Here is a 15,324-nt window from a genome sequence, read left to right as displayed (position 1 = left end):
ACAGTGAGAGGCCCGCGTACCGCAAAAAAAAAAAAAAAAAATTCATTACACAGGGAGGGGCTGGGGCTCTGAGAAGTCATGTGACTTACCGAAGCTAACCTGGAAGGGTGAGACTAGAGCCTGGCTCTCCTGCTCTCCAGCCTAAGGGTGTTTGGCCCTCCTCTGAACCCTTAGTGTCCGCAGGCCTCTGCAGAAGAAGTCCCGTAGGACCCTTTCTGTGATGATAGCGCATCACCTGTGAGCAGGAAGAAAGATGCTGAGCGGGGTGGTGGTGACGGTGGCTTTGACAATGGCTTCTGCTTCTGGTGGCCTGAGGTTGTGACTTGTGATTTCGGGTGGAAGTTTTATTTAATGCCATTACAGCATGTCACTTCCTGGGGATGGTGCCCGTTGGGGGAGGGGTGCAGAGGGGAGGGGTGGGACGCAATACCCACCTTGTCTGGCCTCCTGTCTCCCATTCCTGCCCCACTTGCAACTGAGCATCGGCGAGGGATTGGGGGGTTCAAAAGTGGCCAAGAGAAGAGAGCACGAGAGGCCTGCACCAGCTAATGTGGAGGGTCTCCATTACCATAATCACTAAACCACTTAATAACTGACTTCCCCACTAATTCTAATTGAAACACGGCACGATATTTCCGGGCGGAGAGCGGCAGGCCCAGGTCTGGGCAGACATCTCCGGGGGCGCCCCGGCTTCACACGGCGAAAGCCGTGCGGCCTCTTCGAGGCTTCCGCTGGAAGAGACTGAGGCAGCAGCTCTTGTACGGCTGCCAGGAGCCACAACTGATGACAAAAGCCATTAAAGGTCAGCTGGGAATAGAAAACTATTTATGTTAAATGTCACAGATTAAGCCGCAGAATGGGTCTCGGGTGGGGAGCGGAGAGAGAGGTGAGAAACGCCATGCTTGCCTCTTGAGGGGCCTTGAAGGGGTGGGGGACGGGGGTGGGGGAGGCGCTTAGTTTCAGGCTTCTTCAGCCTCGGGAAGCAGGTGGATGTCGGCAGCCGCAGGTGATTGGTCAGGCTGGCTGCCTGTCTAGGTTGCTAGGCGACCTGAGTGGGAGATTTGGGGAGTGAGGACTGAGCTGGTCTCCATCACAGCATAGAATGGGGCCCCGCGTGTCTCCGCAGGGCCTGTGACATGGACTCTGAGGCCAGGCAGACTGCCCTCACTTCCAGTAGGGACCCAGGCTGGCTCTGTTTTCCTGTGGATCGTCCTGGGTTTGGCGTGGGTGTGCTTAACCATGATGGAGATGTAATGTGACACAGCTGAGCCGCAGGAGGTCATGGAGAGAGGACGGCACATTCCCTTCCCCAAGGATCCTGGACGCTGGGCTTTGAAGGACACAGGAGGGACTGCCAGGGCGTGGTGCCCTTGGGAGGGGCTTCAGGGCTCAGCAGGGTCCGGACCAAGTTCTGAAGGGACAGTGCCACCCCAGAGCTTCCTCACCGTAAATGCATTGGGGCTCCCAACCTGGGCCTGAGCCACCCGCAAGAGCCCCATTGTGTCGTGCCTGGGCTCCATTTATTCGCCAAATGCACCTAAAGGTGGAGTCCGCTGACAGGTGAAAATATGCCCTAGAAGGCCCCACTGGAAAAATTACTACAACTACTAAAACTACCTACGTGGGGATTGTTCAGTTTGCAGGTTGAAGCAGAGGCTTAACTTCTGTTAAGGGCTGGGTGTAGGGGGCGGGGGAGGCTGGAAAGGAAAGTTTGGGGAAGATGGTGAGAGGCCTTGAATGCTGTGCTTAACAAGTTAATTGAAAATTAATTCTGAAGGTACAGGAGAGTTTATACATTGGTGCTGGAAATGAGAGGACGTGGCCTGGGTTTCAGAAAGAACGCTCTGGAAGCTGCAGGGAGGATGTGCTAGACACGGGGGTTCCCAACCCTGAGCCCATGGGAATCACCTGGGGGCTTGTTGAAAGGCGGATGCCGGGCCACGCCCCCAGAGTTCCTGGTCCAGCAGGTTGGGGAGTGGGTAGCAGAATCGTGATATGGTCCTGGGTTTGCTGAAGGTGATGGACAAAGGCCAAGAAGCACAGAGCAGGGAAATCGGAAGTGGGATGCAAGGCTTAGTTCCTTGGGAAACAAGGCGAGAAGCCAGATATTGGGGCTGAGGTCAGAGTTCCAGCTCAGGTTACTGAGCTGGGGCCTCATTCACCTCCCCCGCCTTCAGTTAGACTTCAGGTCTGGGAGGCAGTGGCAGCTTCAGATGGGCCTGGATTTGAAGGTCAGGAGGATGCAAGGGCAGTGAATCAAGCAGACTAGGTGGGAGAAAATCTGACTCACTGTGTACGGTGAGGCACCAGCCCAGTGAAAATGCCCTGTTGCCGGGTCCTGGTTTGCATCCCAGACCCAAGAGCATCAAAGCACACAGCCTCCATCCAAGGCCAGATCCCCAGTGACAGGGGCCCTGCTCAGACCTATAGCCCCAAAGCCTCAGATCCGGGAGCTGGCCTGACTGACGCAGGAGGGAGCGTCTCCTGGGAGGGGTCAGAGCAGCAGAAGGTCCCTCCCATTTTGCAGTAGCCCGGGAGCAGAGAAGAGGGCTGCTAGGGAGAGCGGGGGAGCAGACAGACCTCAGGAAGGCGTGGCCATGAGTTATCAGCTAAGGGAGCCCAGGCAGACACCTCTACCCACTTCCTGGTTCTCGGGCCTCTGTCCCCAAGGCCATGTCCCTACACCTGAGTCCTGATCCGTCCTCCTCCATTGCGTTCTTGCCTGTGACCCACTCGACAGTTTATTTCACGTACATGAAATATTTAACTGCGATTGAAGGGAAGCCGGTATTTGGACATCCCTTAGTTACAGTTTGAAGCACAGTTTCTCAGCTCACGTTGGAATGGACTCCCCAGCGGACTGGTGTCTGTGTATATGCTGGCCAGCCAATAATATGCCTAAGTATCGCTCCAAGCCAGGGTTCTGCCTGTCTCAATCTCAGCCCTGTTATTCCTGGTTAAAACGGTTCTGCAAGAGAGAACAGTCATAATCCTCTCTTCCCTTATTATTATGACGGTTTGTATTTTTTTTTTCCCCAGAAGCACCCCAGGGCAGTGCAGTGTCTTCTCTGGGGTCGGCTGCAAGATCTCCATCTGCTGAACCTACTCATTTTTTAGCATTTGGACCCCCAGGATCTCAGGTCCTGGAATTGTTCTTGCTTTCAGACTTTCTGATCCCATGGCCCCAAGTCGCCTCACGCTCTGTTCTGCTTCACTCTCCCGCTCGTGTTCACCACTGGGGTCTCCGTTCCCTCTCTGCCCCCATCTGTGCCAGGTTTAGCAGCGGCCCTTATGCGGGTGCACACCATCTCTCCCGGTACCCACCTTAGCAGGGACGTCTGGGCTCTAAAGCCCAGTGATGTTTCACCGTCCAAGGTTTCTCCCCAGCCCACGGCAACTGTAAAGGAGGCTGTTTGGGACCCCAGGGAGATAGGGGAGTGTCTCTGGCTGGGTGACCCTGTCTGGAGGACACTTGGAGGGCAGGAAGCAGCCCAGAGAGAGGGGAGAATGAAACAGAGCGCAGGAGGATGTGGGTGCTGGAAGGAGCAGGGCCCAAGTGCTTGCTCTCCAGCGCCCCCTGTGGGCAGCCTGTTGGGCGGCCGTTCCGGCAGGGACAACACCCTTTGCAGGTGGGGGGCCGTCAGGGCAGGTCAGCAAAGCAAGGGCAGCGGTCAGGGGATGGCGGTCAGCTCGCCCAGGACACCTTCTGCCTCTATTGGCAGGGGGTCCAGTGGTGCTGCCATTCGGCAGAACCCACCCCTGTGCTTTTCCACTCGATTCTCTTTGACATATTTATTTTATTATTTTTTTTGGCCACGCCGCGTGGCATGCGGGATCTTAGTTCCCCGACCAGGGATCAAACCTGCGCCCCCTGCAGTGGAAGCGCGGAGTCCTAACCACTGGACCGCCAGGGAAGTCCATCTCTTTGAAACCTTGGAAGAGCAGAGCAGGCCCCCAGAAGCATGATCAGAAGGGAAGATAGGATTATGATACGTTTGGGAGTAAAGGGGACAAAAGTCCTAAAGCCTTCCTGCAAGGACTCCCCTCTGAGAGTCAAAACGCCAAGGCCAAACTCACTCTATTATATTCACCCCTAGAAGCTGACACCCGCTCAGCACTTACGCCAGACCTAACACAGCTTCACGTGTACCATCCCCCGGGAGGAAAAATGATTATCATTATCAATTTGGGGATGAGAAAATGGAAACTCAGAGTTTAGCGTCTGAGTCAAGTTCACACAGCTAAGACTGGAGATGGGGGCTGTCCCCTCTCAAAACCCATATTTGCAGCTCTGCCGAGGCACAGCTGCCAAATCATGCTCAGCGCTCCCTGGGCTGGTGTGGGTGTGGGATGCTTGCAGACAGAGATCCTTGCCCCGTGGCACCAAGAGCCGCCTCAGCTAGTCACACCAGCTGTGTCCCCAACACTTAGCCTTTGGCAGCAGACTGGCCCATGGGCCAAATCCGCCCCGCCACCTGTTTTTATGAAGTGGTGTTGGAACACGGCTATGCCCGTTCATTTATGCACTGCTTCCGTGCTCCGACGCTGACTTGAATGGTTGCAACAGGGACCATATGGCTCATCATACCTGCAGGATTTACTCTCTGACCCTGGACAGAAGAGCGTGTCAGCTCTCGGCCTTTGATAAAACCATCAGCTTGCCTGAGTCTCGCAGAGCTCAGCCAGTGTGCAAATGGCCCCGACAGCGTCGGTGACATCCAGCTCCAGGAGAGCAGGAGTGGGTGTTGTGTGGGCAGCGAGCTCCTTCGGAAGGCAGCTGGGTTTAGAGGCTTTTATAGTCGGAATGGCACAGTGGCTGCCGCTGCTGCAATTTAATTTTCCCCTAATTAAGCAATTATCTCGGAGAGAGATGCTCGCATCTCCAGGAACTTTTCTTGTGGAGGGTGGCGAGGAGCGAGACAGAGGTGTAGCTTTCGGGAAGTCCCGGATGTAGAAACGCCCTAACTGTGAGTTTCTCCGCCAATGGACACAGCGGCAGGAAGAGTGCAGTGGACATCAAAGGCACGCTGGAAAATGACACGACCCGCCTCGAACCCTGCTATCCCGCGAGCCAAACACGCACAAGGCAACTAACTCATCACAGGAGATCTGAGCCCACCAAGGCCGCTGAGAAGGAAGACCTGGATTCAGGGTGGGGACAGGTCCTTTTTAGCAGGCAAGGGTGAGCGAGGAAAGGCTTGGAAGTTCTGGAGGCCAGAAAGGGGGGTGGGGTGGGCTTCATTCCTCTGTTGGGAGGGCAGAGCTGGACCACCCTGAAGAGCCAGTCCTGGGGCACGAGGCTCACCCCGTCTTCCTGCAAAGACTTCATCCAGTCACGGGTGGGAGTAGTTAAGGGCTCAACCTTCCTCCAGAGGCAGACAATCCACAGATGCCCCAACCAGTCTGGAAGCTGAACCTGCAGCCCAGGGCTGGACTGGCCAGAAAAGACAGGATGCCCCGATACACTGGAATTTCAGATAAACAACGGAAAAATGTGTAATGTAAGTATGTCCCAATTATTGCACAGGGCATTCTTATGCCCAAAACCTACTCATTGTTTTGTTGTTTCATTTAACTAGGCGTTCTGTAGTTTTACTTGCTAAATCTGGTCTCTGTACCCAGGGTCCACACTCTACATACCTTCTCCCCACAATTCCCGAGCAAGGAAATGATTATCTGTCCCTAGGCGGTCACTGGATCCAACCCAGACAGCCCAAGGGATCTAGGCTGGAGATCTAGAAATTTTTAGTTCGGAAGGATGTATGGAAAACCAGAGAGTTCCTCGTTAATCAGTTCGAGGTGGGTGTGTGTATTAGGCAAACCATCAAGGTGGCTTTTTGCCTTTGGATTCAGATAGAAGAAAGCTAGAAAGGAAGGGGAAAGAGGCCCTTACTTTTTGGTGGTAATCATTTCCTGTAGAGGAAAATTTTTTTTTAAAAAGACAGTGGTCGACAGGGATGTTGCTTTGCAAAATGGGGTTGACAGGATCGTTCCCATTCCCTCTTCCAACAGAGCATTGGACCCTCACATAGATCTTTCCATGGGAACCAGGAAAACAGAGATGGTGTCTGTTTGTCCAGTGGAAAACATCATCAGGGACTACAGGCCTTTGGCTCCAAGCTAGCAGGCATATGAGCCAAGTCAGTGTCTGCCTGGGGAGCCCAGGTGGGCCAGCACCAGCAAGAGGGAGCTTGTGCTGGGACTGTTGACTCCCGGCTTGAACATGGGGAGGGACCCTCATTCCCCAGGGTGGCCACAGACCCTGCATCATTGGCCTGGCCTCTATCAGCACTGGGTCTTTACCCACAACTGAAATGTAGCAGGCATTCCTTCTTAGCTGCTCCAAATCACTTCACAGTCGAGGGGTCGGTTGGTAAGATGCGAGGAGGGGTACAGAGAGGGGCCCAGGCTGCTTCTCAAGGGAGCGTGTGGCAGGAGGGGGCAGCTGAGGACCAAAAAGGGAGCCATGCCTGGTGGGTGAAGACCCAGGGGGCCAGGACGAAATGCATGAGGCTCAAGGGCACAGGGTGATCCTGATGCGCCCCCTCCCCAACTTCCTTCCACCTGAGGCTGGGGTTCCAGGCAGCTCCAGACTCCACCCAGCCCCGAAGGCTCCAGCCGATCAAGGCTGAGAAAAGTTACACTGTATTTATTTATTCCCAAGAAGTACAGAGGGACCTGCATAAAAGGAAAGGGCAAAGCTGTGTAGAGACCATGAAAAGAGAGTTTAGTTTTTATGCAGTGGTAACCTGGGGAATTAATTCCTGGCTGACAGAGGTCACGCAACAGTCACTGAGTTTTAAACAGGCAGAGAAGACCCTGGGGGAGCAGGGAAGAGGCAGCCGGGCCAAGGAGGAGCAGAGGAGGGTAGGGTGAGGGGTGGGAGGCTGTGGGCTGGTCCTGGAAGGTGTGGGCGCTGGAGCCCTGTTTCAAAGCAAGTTAGGCAAGGGCTTTAAAGGTGGGTAAACTTAGGGCTGATCTCATTCAGCCCACATTTATCGAGCACCTAGTGCGCGTCAGGACCTGGCTTGTTGCCATGGGGATTATAGTGATGGATAAACTGGGGTTCTTGCTCTCAAGACCCTCTGTCTTTTGGGGTACCAGGAATTATGCTTGCAGTGATGGGGGCCATCAGGCATGTTAGATAGAGTGTAGCCAGGGAACCAGACCCTGGGGGTTTTAATTCTACTTCCTGTACTATAAACTCTGCCGTCTGGGACAAGACGCTAATCTCTCTGTGCCTCAGTTTCCTGACATAGAAAATAGGCGTAACCAGAGTAGCTATCGCCTAAGATTGTTCTGAGGATTTATATGAATGGACGTGGCACGTAGGGTTTTCTATCTAAGGTTCTATGAGTGCCCAGAGTGATTCATTGAAGCAGTCTGGGAGGGCTTCGTGGAGGAGGTGACTTCTGACCTAGATTTTAAAGGATGAAATAAGACCCACATGGGTGGAGATAAGGGGCAAAACTTCTCGGCAGGGGCTCCAGGATGAGCAAAACCATGGAGGTGCGACAGCAAGACTAGAGGGGGCTGCCTGGCACTGGAGGCTTGGTGTCCTGGGGTGTCTTGGCCAACTTTGGGGAGACCCTCTTAAATGTGTAAGGCTGAGCTCAGGGTCCTGGGTGGTGGGCAGACAAGTCTATCAGCTCAGCTGCCCTGTCCACGGGAACACTAAATATGGGGGAATATTTTAGCTGAATCCAGCAGTCCCCCACTTCTGAAGGCACAACGCTAACCAAGTCAGAATCCTCAGGATGGGGAGAACAATGCAGTTTAAAATTTTCCACTAGCCACACGGAAAAAGTAAACAACAAACAACCAGGTGAGATTAATTTTAATAGCATGTTTTATTTAACCCAACATAGGTAAAATACTGTCATAGTATCATGTCAGCATGTAATAACAATAAAGGAATTATTCATGAGCTAGTTTGCATTCTCTATTTTATACTAAGTGATGGAAATCTGGTGTGTAATTGACACTTGCAGCACATCCCTAGCCCAATGTCAAAGGCTCACTAGCCACGTGTGGCCTATGGCTACCCTATCAGACGGTGCTGGAATAGAAAAATCACTGAGCGAAACTTCTCCTCTGTTGGATCCAGAGACGGTCCATTTCCCTGTGGCTCTCCAAACACACACATCTGGAAACAATGGCCAAGGGCTGCTTGCTGGTCAAGTTGTCTTATGGTGCTGGTTTGTGTTGATTCCTTTCGTGCTGACCAGGGAGGGAAGCAGCTGGAGGTGATTGCGGGGTGGGGTGGGAGTTGGACAGCAGGAGGGGTGGGGTCTCAGAGCGCCCCCTACAGAACCTACTCCTGAAGTGCCTCTAATAGCCGAGCTCTTCCCAATGCCAGGACCAAGGCCATGATTCTAGGATGGAGCCGAGGAAGCCATTAGCCTAGAGTAAGGAGCCTGGGAGACGTCCAGCCGGGAAAGCGGCAGCTTCCACGGTGGTGGAGAGATCACCCATGCTTCTGCCCATCACATATTTGAAAAGACCCAAAGCTAGAGTCCCCCTTCTCCCCAACACACGGGCACTTCCTACCGTCTCCGGACATAGAGATGTGATCACAGAATCAGTTTATTCACTGCTTTCTAAAGTGCGAGGCACTGTGTTTTACACGCATGAGCCCAGGTAAGGCTCGCAAGCACCCTTGAGATATAGGTCCTATTATTTATTATTATCTCCACTTTAAAGATGAGAAAAAGGGGGCACAGAGAGGTTAAGCCGCTTGCCTGATGTCACACAGCTCGTCGGTGGGGTGCCCGGGATTTGGAGCTGAATCAGGATCCACCGAGGTGCCAGCCATTCACCACGGCCCTGGTAGCTGGTGAGTCTGCTGTCACCTGGAATCTACATCGTGACGAGAGGAGATGGAAAGTGGGGAGGCTGTCATTGGCGACAAGGAGGGGGAAGGCTGCGTCTGGCACCACCACGCAGCCGGTCCCAGATGGCGGAGAACCTACATCAGCTGCCTGGCTGGGTTGGAGCAAGATGAGCGCACAGACAGGCTCTGTGATGAGGGTCTCGCGCTCCACCTGGGAGGGAGGGACGGAGGGAGCGCAGCGGGAAGGGAAGCCTGTGACCTCACCGGCTGGGCCAACGGCCAATGACATCACCAGGAGGGCAAGGAGCCAGGCCTGGCAAGTTATTTATGGAAAAGGCTGGCGGCTAGGTGCAGCAGCTCCTGAGCTCTTTCAGACGTGGTTGGGAGGAAGCCTCCAGCTGGTCTGGGGGGTGCTGCCAGGGCTGGGCAGGCGGGTATGGAAGTAGGAAGGCTGGAAGAGACAGACAGCTGGTGGGGTGGGGGGGCTTCTCGAAGCCTCCCTGGGGGCGGGGGCAGGGATCACTGGGCTCCTTCCTCTTAGTGTCTACCCACTCCTCTCCACGCTTGCTCTGAGTGAGCCTCTGATCTCTGCAGCCCTCCCTCGGGGTCGCCCATTCACAACACAGAGACCAGATGGGCTCAGAAAAGGCAGCCTGGGGATTTCACGGGATCTGCATTTGTGCACATGAGGGTGTGTGCCCGTGTGCATGGCTGTTTTGTGTGCTTCCTTATCAATGGGAAGATTCATTCTCTGGTTCCTCGTATGTCGGTGCCTGCAGTCATCATGTGTGCAAGTAAGTTTGTGAGTGTGTGTGTATATGCATCTTTGCATATTGTGCATGTGTGTGTGTGTGTGTGTGTGTGTGTGTGTGTGTGTGTGCCTGAGAGAGGGAGAAGGGAGAGAGTACATGAGAGCCAGCAGACAGGGAGAGAGGAGTCGTTGGGGGAGAGAAATCACCGTAGAAAGTTGAGAAATATAATTTCAGTGGAAGATACAGAGGCACTTACAGAAGCTTCAACAAAACTAGACAAACCTTTCAATCCATTTATCAAAAATGCCTGCAGCTCTGCTGCCTGGGCAGGTGCAACAAAAATGAAATATTGAGCAGAAACAGCAACTGTGGGGCTGGAGTCCAGTAAGTGAGGCGTTACTGCCACGCTCCCCCTGACTCGGCTGGGTTTGGTGCAGCCGGTGCCTCCGCCCTCACGTCCCGTGGTCCTACGGGCGCTGCCTGCGGCCCAGCTGCCTGCATCTCTGGGGTTCTGACAATAGGACTTGCGGGAGGATGACAGGGGTTCATGGAGACCAAGCTGCCGAGCCCCACGCAGAAGAGCTTTGGTGTGATGGCAGCCTTGCTTCTTGTGCCCCTGGGGCTTGCAAACTGCCTTCCTTTCCTTTAAAATCCTCCACGAGGGAACCAGATCCATGTGATCTCAATGGAGCTTGGGTGGTCATTCTATGGGCCCCAATGGGCAGCAGCAGGGGCTGCAAATGGGGACCAGGTTGTGACAAAGGGGACTCCTGCACCCAGACCCCAGGCTGTGCCACCTACTGAGACCTCCCCCCCCGCCCCCCCTGCACCGACCCAATCCCATGTCTTGACAACTTGGGCCTTTTGAGTGGTGGGTGGAGGGGTAGACATCACGTCACATCAAGGGAATGGGGAACCCATCCTCCAATACTTCTGTACCCCCCCTTTCATGCCACCCCTCCTGAATGCCAGAAAAGGAGATGTATCTCCACGCGGTAATTTTCAAATACTCCTAAAACTTGAGCCCACAAAAGAGGATGTCTGCATTGATTGGTTAACCTCCGGTTCCACAAGGGTAGTGGGCTCCCCCTTCCCAACCACACACACACGTGCACAGACGCACACGCACACAACTCAGGGTGCCGCCCCTGCACCCCACTGCTCATCATTTGCTTTCCTCACCACTGGCACCACCACCACCTCAACGATATAACTTGCATCATTGCATCTTGAGGTCAGGAGCCAGAAGGGCAGGAGACACCACTGGGGAGACACCATCCAGGGCGGCCACTGCAGGAGGCCATTCTCTGAGCTCTCCCTGCGGAGACGGGGGGCATGGGAAAGGCACGGCTGAGTGGGTCTCTGGGTTGCCAGACTGAATACCTGGAATGCAGGTAATAGGATTAAGCCTCGGCAGGAAACGGGGTGGGGGGGGCGTAAAGGTTAATGAGGGAGGAGGGGAGTACACGCAGACTGGCCGTTCCCAGGGACAAAAGGGCAGCATCTCAGCTCCGTGGGAGCAGCCTGAGGTCACGTGGTCCGCTCTCCTGGTTTTACAAACCCAGCAGACGGGAGCCCCGCTTCTTCTAGAATGTGCCTGGAAAGCAAAAGCCCAATCCACAAGTTGTTCTTAGACCGCCTGGATCACCTGCCTCATTACAGCTTCTGCTCTTATTTTCTGTTCCCCACAAGAGCTTGGATTATCTGTGGTTCTCGTGGGACCCGCCAAGAGGCTCTCATCTCTTCTGAACCTAACCCAGTCCTTCCCCTGCATCTCTGTTTTCTCACGCATCCCGGGGACTGCAGGAGGTCCATCTTAGGACCCGAGCAAGATGCAATGTCACTAGGGTCCTGTGACCTGGTAAAAGCACCCGGTCGGCAGGGGTCAGCAGCTGGGCTGAGCCTTTCACTTCTTGCTCCAAAGGCATCCTTTTCTCCTTTGAAAGGATGCGGGTGGAACAGAAGAAAGAACTTCCCAGCAGCCGTCACTCTGGAATTTTCGGGACAATTGCATCCAGGGACTTCTATGGGGATGAGCTGGGACTCAGGGAGGGGCACTCTTGTTCTCAGGAGTTTACTGTTTTGTCCTGCAAAATGCCCTTCCAGACTGCTGCCCCCACGCCCCCACCCGGGAGCCGCCCCCTCTCCAGCCCAGTTTCCGGGCGAAGTGTGGGGAGGGGCGTGAGTAAAGTTGCCAGGGCGACCATCCCAACTCCCTCTTTCCTCTGCCTTTGGAAACCTTCAAGGAGAGGAAGCAGTCATTTTCCTGGGTTGCTGGGATGCGGCCCCACGGCATCAAAACTATGCGAGGCCTACAGCGCCAAGCAGAAGGCCCTGGTCCCAGCCCACCATCTGCATCGCAGCTGCTTGCATTAGTGGCTTCTTTAAAGACTTAACATCTGGGCTTCAGCCAGTGCTCAGATGGAGGGTGGAGGGGCTGCATTTGCTGTGAGCGGGTGAGGGAAGGATGTCACTTCTTCCAGGAGGGGCCCTTCACCAGTCTCTTCCTTTTTTCATGGCCTTTTGCTTAAAGAGATGTGTTCAAATGACGGTCCTGACGATGACAGTGATGACGTTGCCATGGGCTAACTCTTCCGGCGACCGTTCAGCACTTCACTTGCATTATCGCTCTAATTCGCACAACCGTGCTACGAAGTAGGTAGTTCTATCCCCGTGTTTCATATGGGGAAACTGAAGCAGAGGAAAGCTATGGAACTTGCCAGTGTGCACAGGCAGTAAGTGACGAATGCTGGGCCCAGACCCTGTGAGGGAGTGGTTTAAGGCAAAGAAACAGGAAAGCTGGCCTGAGCAATTAGCTCTTGTCGGGGCAGACAGACCAGAACTTTCTGGCAGAGGGTGCAAAGGAGGTGACTGATCCCAGTGGGCCTGGGGCTTTTTTCTGTTTTAACACTGAAAGCCCTGCATCTGAGAAAGCCCCCCGGTCCCGGGAGAACGGAGATGGCTGGTCGTCCTAGATGGGGTGCACACAGAGTGTGGGATGGGTACTTTGATGGGCCTTGGAGACCCACCCACCTGCCATGGGGGTTTAAGGTTGTGTAAGGCTCAAGTCCACGGGCAGGATGAGAGCTGCTGGCAAAGTGTCTACCAGACAGCTCATCTGTGGCTCTGAGGACCACCAGCTTGATCCCCTCCTTTCTCCGCTAGAAATGATGTATAAGCCCCGCCCCTGCAGTCTTTTACTGGGCCAACACTTGGCTGCAAGTATGCCCCAAGCCCCTGGTACCCGCCACGTCTGGCCCTCACCCTGACCACACCTGAATCTGATATCCCCGTAGACAGAGAATGAGAAGAGACTGATAGAGTTTTCAGCCTCTTGTGCCCCCCAAAACCTCCACCTTCCGGGAGTCAAGTCAGAGAGGGGTCACAGAGGGGGCTGAGCTCGCCAGGGATGAGAGCCCGGGCTGCTGGGGACCCAGAGTGGTGGGAAAGGTGAGAAGAGAAACAGGAGAAAGGCAAAACTCCCAGCAAAAAGAAAAAGTTCAATCAGATTTGTAAAGGGCACAATTTACAAATCTGTCACATACTTTACTAGGCTGGGATTTACGGATTAGCCTGTAATACTTAGGCGGCTTTTTGTAATAAAACTCTGAGCCCGGGCAGCCTTGGGGAAGTGAGGAAGATGGGGCCTTCTCTCTCTATCTTGCTTTCATTTTCCCGGCATTTTTTGATCTAGGCAGACCCATTAATCTCTGCTTTATCTGCCTATGGAGCAGGATTGAGCTCTTTATTGGATTTTTGTCAAGAATAAATGATTTAGTTTGGGATATTGTGGAAACGATTTTTGTGGTATTACACCATCTAATAAATGAAACAGCAGGGATCAATTCCTTTCTTGCAATGTGTTCAACAGGCAGGGTGAAATATGCCCCACAATTATTTGGTATTGTACTCTATAGATATTTATAACTGAGTGTGACTGCACGGATATGCGTCTGCCCAGGTGGGGGCACCTATCCAGCAAGATGTGATCCATCAGCTCTAAAGCATGAGACTTGGGACCCATGTGACAGGCCGGTCACACATGCAGATCAAATTCCCTCGAGCAGACACTTGAGGCCCGAGTGCTGGCAAGGAGTCAGGCTTAGGGGTGAAGCCTGGAGCTGAGAGATGATACTTACAAAGACCCTTGGCTGGAGTGTGCTTTTCCTGGAGGGATGGGAAACTGACAGGGAGGGCGAGACATCACTGCCACAGCAAGCCTGGCAAACGCCCAGTGTGAGGACATAGTGCAGAGAACCTGGGGTCTCATCCCTTCCTGTCCTGGGTGCCCCACTGCCCTCTCTCCCAAGACACCGCTTCAAGGGAAGATGTCTGGAAACACTTGGAGATGGAAGCTGGCTTTCTGCCCAGGTAGGCTCACAAGGTTTACATCCCTTTACAAGGTTTACAAATATTTACTGAGAGCTTATTATATGACAGTGCTTAGCACAGGCCTGGCACAAAGTAAGCCATAGATAGATACTTGTTCACAGATTGATAAACAGAAAGCTTTCAAGATTCCCACCCCTCCCCAAAACTCACACTGTCCTCACGAGCACAAACGGGGAGCAGTAAGGGGGAAGCAAGAGATTATAGCAGGATCCAGCCAAGAAGTGGGGAAACTGCTTCCCCACCCTTCACCCAAGCCCCTCCTCTAGAGAAAGAATAGAGTTACCCCAAATGGGGGAAGCCGGGAGGGACGGTCCTGGGTAACACGCATCATGCCCCGTTGAGACATCTGTGTCAGAGATGGTCACTTATTCAGGTATCACATTCTGGACACCAGCACCTTGACTCAATTTGTCAAAAATGGTCCCTTCCATCAGCTAGACTTGTAGGCACCGTCAGAGGAAATACCTGGCTTGACGTCTCATCGCTGTGAACTTTGCTGTGCTCGGGACATAGGAAAAGTTCAGTAAATGTTCATCACGTGACTGCCTGAAGGAATGGATATTGGTACCTAGCGGGGTTCTTTGACCTGGAGATTCTTGGAGTTGGTGAAAGTGATGGTTGAAGTCCACAGTCTTGGTCCATTCAAGCTGCTCTAATCCAATGCCACAGACTGGGTGGCTTATCAACAACAGACATTTATTGCTCACGGTTCTGGAGGCTGAAAGTCTGAGCTTAGGGCGGCCACATGGTCCGGTGAGGGCCCTCTTTTGGGTCCCAGGCTTCTCTCTCCGACCTCACACAGCAGAAGGTGGCAAGGGAGCTCTGTGGAGTCTCTTTTATATAAAAGGCACTAATCCCGTACACGAGGGCTCCACCCTCATGAGCTAATCACCTCCCACAAGCCCCACCTCCTAATACCATCACCTTGGGGGTTAGGATTGCAACAAATGAATTTAGGGAGGACACATTCAGATCATAATGATCATGGATTGCTATACCCTGCAAGGAAAGTTTATTCTATGTACTCATATAGATAACCACAGCCAACGGGGGAAATAACCACAGCCAACTGAGCTGTGCTGGGCTGGCAACGTGAGGTCCTCCCTTGAGACCCCCATATTATTCTATTGTACAAGGTCTGAACTGGACCTTCTGTCCCTGCATTGAAGCCTTTGTTAGTAAGTCTTCGTCCCCGTTTATGGACTCAAAGTGTCTGATGCGTGAGTACTCATTTCCTTAGGGGGTTAATTTCCTCGACAGGCTCTGCCTCCCCTGCCGCATGTTCTGTAAACGTTGGCAGTGACAGTGAGATCTTACAGCTGTCTCTCTACTCTGAGTGTTGTATTT

This window comes from Delphinapterus leucas, chromosome 19 (assembly GCF_059928025.1).
Source record: "Delphinapterus leucas isolate spDelLeu-1000000601 "Yukka" chromosome 19, BTC_Dleu_Yukka2, whole genome shotgun sequence".
NCBI lineage: Eukaryota > Metazoa > Chordata > Mammalia > Artiodactyla > Monodontidae > Delphinapterus > Delphinapterus leucas.
This window is presented reverse-complemented; position numbering follows the sequence as displayed.